Source organism: Gallinula chloropus (assembly GCF_964237585.1).
Source record: "Gallinula chloropus genome assembly, chromosome: 26".
NCBI lineage: Eukaryota > Metazoa > Chordata > Aves > Gruiformes > Rallidae > Gallinula > Gallinula chloropus.
Genome location: NC_140111.1, coordinates 4,009,525 through 4,016,642, shown reverse-complemented (window position 1 = coordinate 4,016,642; position 7,118 = coordinate 4,009,525). Strand labels below are relative to the sequence as shown.

The window sequence follows — 7,118 nt, the reverse complement described above, 5'->3', positions numbered from 1 at the left end:
CACAAACCTCCTGCCAGGGTCCTGGTTGTGTGCATTGGAGCTGGAGGGAAGGGAAGTCACATAGATACCCAGGGTTGTTCTCAGTCATGTAGTTACAGCATAGTGTTTTCAAATGCTTGATTCTGATAGGGATATCGTACCTGTTTATATCCCCAAATGAGCTCCAAGCCTTCTGTTTGTCGTCTTTCCACGTGTTATGGAAACCCTGTGTTCTGTCAGACTCCAAACTGCCTTTCCCTTTGGAAACAACTTTTTTTCCCCCATTCTTTCCGAGTAGTACTGGTACCTAGTCATGGGCAAGTGGTAAGAAGTGTTCTGGAAGTTTGTCCTTGGCTGGAGGTTGGATTCTCATTAAAGTTGTTCTATCACTCTCCTTCTCAGCTGGACGCAAGAGAAGATATATATTGAGAGGGTTAGGAGTGGAGCTAAGGACAGGGAGAGATCATTCTGCTATTAGTGTCACAGGCAAAATAGACTCAACACAGAGCAAAGGACACAGAGTGAAACCAGAGTCAGATTATGAGAAGTACAACCAGATCTTAAACCTCCCCCCATCCCGCCTGTTTTTGGAGGTGTAACTTTGTTCATGATTTCTCTCCCTTCTTCCCCCGCCCCCAGGGTGGCACTGGGTGAGGGCAGGGAATGGGGGAATGGGGTTTCAGTCAGTTCCTCACCAGTTGTTTTCCTTCTTAGTGGGGAGGAGGGGGATGGGGAGCATTCATCACACTCTTCCGCTGCTCCAGTGTGGGGTCCCACCCGTATTGTTACAAATACCATTTCACAGGAACTGGATTGAGTGGTTTGTCTCAAACAATCTGTCTTGCAAGATAACAGAACCTGCAGAGGCAGGATAAGGTTTTGTGGACTGGCTCTCACCTCAGAAGGGCTTTGATCCTCCAAGCATCTGTGGGGTGTTGGAGTAGGGCCTCCATCCTCCCAAGGTATGAAGGGCCTGTAAACTCTTGATCTCAAAGCAGCTGTTCTAACATTATGCTTAGGACATTATGCTTAGGTGGAGTTATCATTCAATAAACCACCTGGACACTGTCCCTGCTAGGGCAGCCCCTCAGTCAACAGCCACCTGATAAACAGGATCCTGTCCTTATCCCATAAGGAACGTGACCCACGAGCGGGGCCTTGTGGAGGCAGAGGTAAAATCCTGTGTGAGGCCACTGAACCAACAGCCCAGTTGGGGTGGGGTCAAACGACCACCTGTGACACCCATTCCCCCCAACTCATTTCCAGAACACTCAGCAACTCAGCACTGAGTCTGCCCAAGATATGCCAGGCCTCTCTGAAGGGTGAGGCCAGGGAGTATAAAATATGCAGATTCAGGACATCTGGGATGTGCCAGCCATCCAGGGACTGCAACTTTATGGCGATCTATACTGAATCCCTGGGTAGCAATATCTTATTTTTTATCGTTTACTCTCTTTTTCAATCTCTCTCAATCTCTCCCTCAACTTCTAACTTCATTCTAGGCACAGAATAGTGTTTCAGTTTTGCTAAATTCTACTAATTGTAATCCCTTTCTTCAAATACATAGTGTAGTGTGGTTTTGTTTCCAAGCTTCATAATTCTACTGGCTTTTAAGTAAAGTTGTGCTTTGCTTGGAACTCCTGGATCATTGTTGTTACTCCTGAGTACGGTGCAGAGGATTACAGGAGCTAATCTCACTGGTGTGGTTGTTAAAACTATTAGCTAAGAGAGGGTTAACCTGGCCCTTGGGGCAGGGAAAACAGGTTAACTCTACACACACCCAACTGTGGGGCTGGGACAGACATGTCTGCTTCTCTCTGTTTTGCTCACCAGGTGGGATGTGACACCACCCATGGGAGGCAGTTCTCCAGAAATTTCTCCAGCGTGAGTCCTTCCCCACAGGGTTTCAGCTCTTCACCAACTGCCCCAGTGTGGGTCACTGCTATGGGATGCAGTCACAAATCATAGAATGTCTCTCAGTCTCAGACTGCTGCAGCCTGGTCCCCCATGGAGTCACAAGTGTCCCCAGAGCAAACCTGCTCTGGCACGGGTCTCCTTCTCTCTCTCTGTGTTTCTATCTCGCTACATGGGCTGCAGATCTGCTGGCAGGGGCTTGCTCCTATGCAGGTCACAGCATCTTTCATATGTCTCCACCTGCTCCAGCATGGGGCTTCTCCATGGGCTGCAAGTGGGGTCTCTGCACTGACCCTGGTGTCTGTAGAGTTTCTTACATCTTCTCATTCCCTTCTCTGTTGTCAAAAAGCTGCTGCTTGTGGGCTTTTTTCTCTTAAGTGTGTTCAGAGAGGCACTATGACCGTTGCTGATTGGCTTGGCCTTGGTCAGTGGTGAGTCCTGCTTTGAGCCCAGATGGTATTTACTCTGCTGGGCCAGGGAGTCTGAGGAGAAATGAGTGGGAGAGGAAATGTGACAACCACGCTCCCCATTCCCCATCCCCCTGCTCTGCTGGTTGTGGCTAGGGGACAACTCCTATCCTGTACTGGTGCCTGGCATTATTTTTCCCTAGGTACAGGACTCTACACATATTTGTTGACCTGTGTTTTGTTTGTCTCCAACCAGTTCTCCAGCACCCTGTCCAGATCTTGCTGAATGGCAGCGCAGCCTTCTGGTGTATCGGCCACTTCTCCCAGTTCAGAAGCATAAGCAAGCTTTCTGAGGGTACACTCTGTCCCTTCATCCAGGTCTTTGATAAAAACATGAATAAGTCCTGACCTAGGAGTGACCCTGGGCAGATCGCAGTCTACAGACCTCCATCTGGACTCTGTTTAACACAACCCTCTGAGCTCTGCCATTCAGCCAGTTCTCAGCCCATCTCACTGCCCACTGAACTAGGCCACACATAGAAAATCCCAGCAGAAGCTCCTCAGTCCCTCCTGAGGGGTGATCCCACAGCAGCATGTCACTTTTTGCCTAGCAGAAGATTTCCTGCCAGATGAGCATCAACTGCTGCTGCTTCTCCAGCCCCCTTCCTCTTGCCTTCACTGTTTTCATAGAATGAGGCTGTAGAGGGACTGGGACTGATGGCGGGCACAGGGCACAGACAAGGCCTTGCTGTTCCCTCTTTGGAAGTGGATGGGGTTCCTTCCTGTCAGCTACTTCTTGAGCCTGTCAGATGCCTCTGGATGGCAGCAGAGGCCTCTGTGTGTTGTGTGGCCACGGGCACGGGCTGGGGGTGAAGCCAGAGTGGGATGGGGGTATGGAGGGCACAGGAAGGGTCCTGTGAGGGAGCGCTGCAGGCCAACAGCTTGTCCTGCCGATGGGGCTGGAGCTGGAGCTGGGGCTGGAGCTGGAGCTGGGACCGGCCCACCTGCGCCTGGCGGAGGCACCGACTCCACTCTGCAGGGCTTGTCAGGCCGGCAAGCCGGGACAGCGCCGGAGCTGTGCTGGGAGTCAAGAAACAGCAGGCGTCATGTACCGGGACAGTACTGAGCACGACCTTGTTGCAGGGCCCTGACACTCGTTCCTCCCCGCGTCACCCCAAAGGGGTGGTGGCACCGGGGTAGGGGGAGAGGGCTGTACCGTGCCTTTGGGGGTGGTAGGTAGAGGCTGTACCAAGCCTTTGGGGGCGGGTAAAGGCGTCAGCGCTGCCCCGGCAAGGGGCTGAGCCGGTCGGGGTGGTGGTAGGATGGGGGCAGGAGTGTGACTCTGCTCGGCTCCTCTCCGGCACTCCCCGGGCACTTCGGCCACGGCCAAGCCCGGCGCGGCAGGGCACGATGGCTGCTGGGTTGGGGCTGTGGCTTCTGGCCTTCACCTTGGCTGCGGAGCCGGACGGTGAGAGCCGGGTGGGGAGGCATCGAGTCTGCCGCTGGACCCGGCGCTGGGGTTGCCAGGGAGCGGCCCTGCGCGTCCTGGAAAGCCGGGACTGCAGCTCCTCCCTTGCTGTCGCCTGGTGCTCGCCTTCCTTAGCAGGGCACGGGTGTCGTGGGGGAGAGGGGAGGCTGAGCCTCGGTAGTGGCAGGCGCAGAAAGGGGCTGTGATTCCGCGGGTCAGGGCCGCAGTGTCAGCAGCAGCCCCGGCTCAGCCCTGAGGAAGTCAGGCAGAGCATTAGCCCGAGCGCGGGGCTTTGCTGGGAGAGAGGTGGGGGGCAGCTGTGGCTGTGATGGGGCCGGGGGAACGGTGCTGGTGGGTGAAGGTCTTTGGGCCATGGGTGCACCCTGCCCGGCTGCCTGTGCTCTCTGTCCACAGGGCTGTGGGCGCAGGTGCGGCTGGTGGAGAGCGGCGGGGGCGTTCGAGAGCCCGGGCAGAATGTGAAGCTCACCTGCCAAGGATCCGGATTCACCTTTCAGTATTACGATATTCTTTGGTATCGTCAGTCAGTGGGTAGCGGTCTGGAGTGGGTGTCCTACATCTCTTCATCCAGTACTACAGACTATGGTCGATCAGTGAAATATCGGGCCAAGGCCTCCCGAGACAATGCCCGGTCCAAGTCATCTCTGGAGCTGCAGAACCTGCGCCCTCAGGACTCTGCCCACTACTTCTGTGCAGCTCGCACAGAGACAGGAAATCCACTAAGTCTTTGACACAAACCTCCTGCCAGGGTCCTGGTTGTGTGCATTGGATCTGGAGGGAAGGTGAGTCACGTAGATACTCAGGGTTGCTCTCAGTCATGTAGTTACAGCATAGTGTTTTCAAATGCTCGATTCTGACAGGGATATCATACCAGCAGAAGCTCCTCAGTCCCTCCTCAGGGGTGACCCCACAGCAGCATGTCACCTTTTGCCTAGCAGAGGTTTTCCTGCCAGATGAGCATCAACTGCTGCTGCTTCTCCAGCCCCCTTCCTCTTGCCTTCACTGTTTTCATAGAATGAGGCCATGAAGTGGAAGGACTAGGACTGATGGCAGGCACAGGGCACAGACAGGGCCTTGCTGTTCCCTCTGTGGAAGAGGATGGGGTTCCTTCCTGTCAGTTAATTTTCCAGCCTGTCAGGTGGCTCTGGATGGCAGCAGAGGCCTCTGTGTGTTGTGTGGCCACGGGCACGGGCTGGGGGTGAGGCCAGAGTGGGATGGGTGTACGGGGGGCACAGGAAGGGTCCTGTGAGGAAGTGCTGCAGGCCGACAGCTTGTCCTGCCGATGGGGCTGGAGCTGGAGCTGGGACCGGCCCACCTGCGCCTGGTGGAGGCACCGACTCCACTCTGCAGGGCTTGTCAGGCCGACAAGCCGGGACGGTGCTGGAGCTGTGCTGGGAGTCAAGAAACAGCAGGCGTCATGTACCGGGACAGCACTGAGCACGGCCTTGTTGCAGGGCCCTGACACTCGTTCCTCCCTGCGTCACCCCAAAGGGGCGGTGGCACCGGGGGAGGGGGGGAGGGCTGTACCATGCCTTTGGGGGTGGTAGGTAGAGGCTGTACCATGCCTTTGGGGGAGGGTAGAGGCGTCAGCTCTTCCCCGGCAAGGGGCCAAGCCGGTCGGCGTGGTGGTAGGTTGGGGGCAGGAGTGTGACTCTGCTCGGCTCCTCTCCGGCTCTCCCCGGGCACTTCGGCCACGGCCAAGCCCGGCGCGGCAGGGCACGATGGCTGCTGGGTTGGGGCTGTGGCTTCTGGCCTTCACCTTGGCTGCGGAGCCGGCAGGTGAGAGCCGGGTGGGGAGGCATTGAGTCTGCCACCGGACCCGGCGCTGGGGTTGCCAGGGAGCGGCCCTGCGCGTTCTGGGGAGCCGGGACTGCAGCTCCTCCCTTGCTGTCGCCTGGTGCTCGCCTTCCTTAGCGGGGCACGGGTGTCGTGGGGGAGAGGGGAGGCTGAGCCTTGGTAGCGGCAGGCGCAGAAAGGGGCTGTGATTCCGCGGGTCAGAGCCGCAGTGTCAGCAGCAGCCCCGGCTCAGCCCCGAGAAAGTCAGGCAGAGCATTAGCCCGAGCGCGGGGCTTTGCTGGGAGAGAGGTGGGGGGCAGCTGTGGCTGTGATGGGGCAAGGGGAGCGTTGCTGGTGGGTGAACGTCTTTGGGCCATGGGCGCACCCTGCCCAGCTGCCTGTGCTCTCTGTCCACAGGGCTGTGGGCGCAGGTGCGGCTGGTGGAGAGCGGCGGGGGCGTTCGAGAGCCCGGGCAGAATGTGAAGCTCACCTGCCAAGGATCCGGATTCACCTTCCAGAATTACGGTATTCTTTGGTACCGTCAGTCAGTGGGTAGCGGTCTGGAGTGGGTGTCCTACATCTCTCCATCCAGTACTACAGACTATGGTCGATCAGTGAAAGGTCGAGCCACGGCCTCCCGAGACAATGCCCGGTCCAAGTCATCTCTGGAGCTGCAGAACCTGCGCCCTCAGGACTCTGCCCACTACTTCTGTGCAGCTCGCACAGAGACAGGAAATCCACTAAGTCTTTGACACAAACCTCCTGCCAGGGTCCTGGTTGTGTGCATTGGATCTGGAGGGAAGGTGAGTCACATAGATACTCAGGGTTGCTCTCAGTCATGTAGTTACAGCATAGTGTTTTCAAATGCTCGATTCTGACAGGGATATCATACGAGCAGAAGCTCCTCAGTCCCTCCTCAGGGGTGACCCCACAACAGCATGTCACCTTTTGCCTAGCAGAAGTTTTCCTGCCAGATGAGCATCAACTGCTGCTGCTTCTCCAGTCCCCTGCCTCTTGCCTTCACTGTTTTCATAGAATGAGGCCATGAAGTGGAAGGACTGGGAATGACAGCAGGCACAGGGCACAGACAGGGCCTTGCTGTTCCCTCTGTGGAAGAGGATGGGGTTCCTTCCTGTCAGCTAATTCTCCAGCCTGTCAGATGCCTCTGGATGGCAGCAGAGGCCTCTGTGTGTTGTGTGGCCACGGGCACGGGCTGGGGGTGAGGCCAGAGTGGGATGGGGGTACGGGGGGCACGGGAAGGGTCCTGTGAGGGAGCGCTGCAGGCTGACAGCCTGTCCTGCCGATGGGGCGGGAGCTGGAGCTCGGGCTGGAGCTGGAGCTGGGACAGGCCCACCTGCGCCTGGTGGAGGCACCGACTCCACTCTGCAGGGCTTGTCAGGCCGACAAGCCGGGACAGCACCGGAGCTGTGCTGGGAGTCAAGAAACAGCAGGCGTCATGTACCGGGACAGTACTGAGCACGGTCTTGTTGCAGGGCCCTGACACTCGTTCCTTTCCACGTCACCCCAAAGGGGCAGTGGCACCGAGGGGTGGCAGG

At 57.1% G+C, this 7,118-nt stretch overlaps 2 gene segments (V, D, J or C); both read left to right on the top strand.

Annotated features, from left to right (window-relative positions):
- Positions 1 to 3,710: 3,710 nt before the first annotated feature.
- On the top strand, positions 3,711 to 4,517 carry LOC311201096 (Ig heavy chain V region 914-like). The segment is given in 2 exons: positions 3,711 to 3,768; positions 4,183 to 4,517.
- Positions 4,518 to 5,507: 990 nt separating this feature from the next.
- Positions 5,508 to 6,314, top strand: LOC311201095 (Ig heavy chain V region 914-like). The segment is given in 2 exons: positions 5,508 to 5,565; positions 5,980 to 6,314.
- The last annotated feature ends 804 nt before the right edge of the window (positions 6,315 to 7,118 follow it).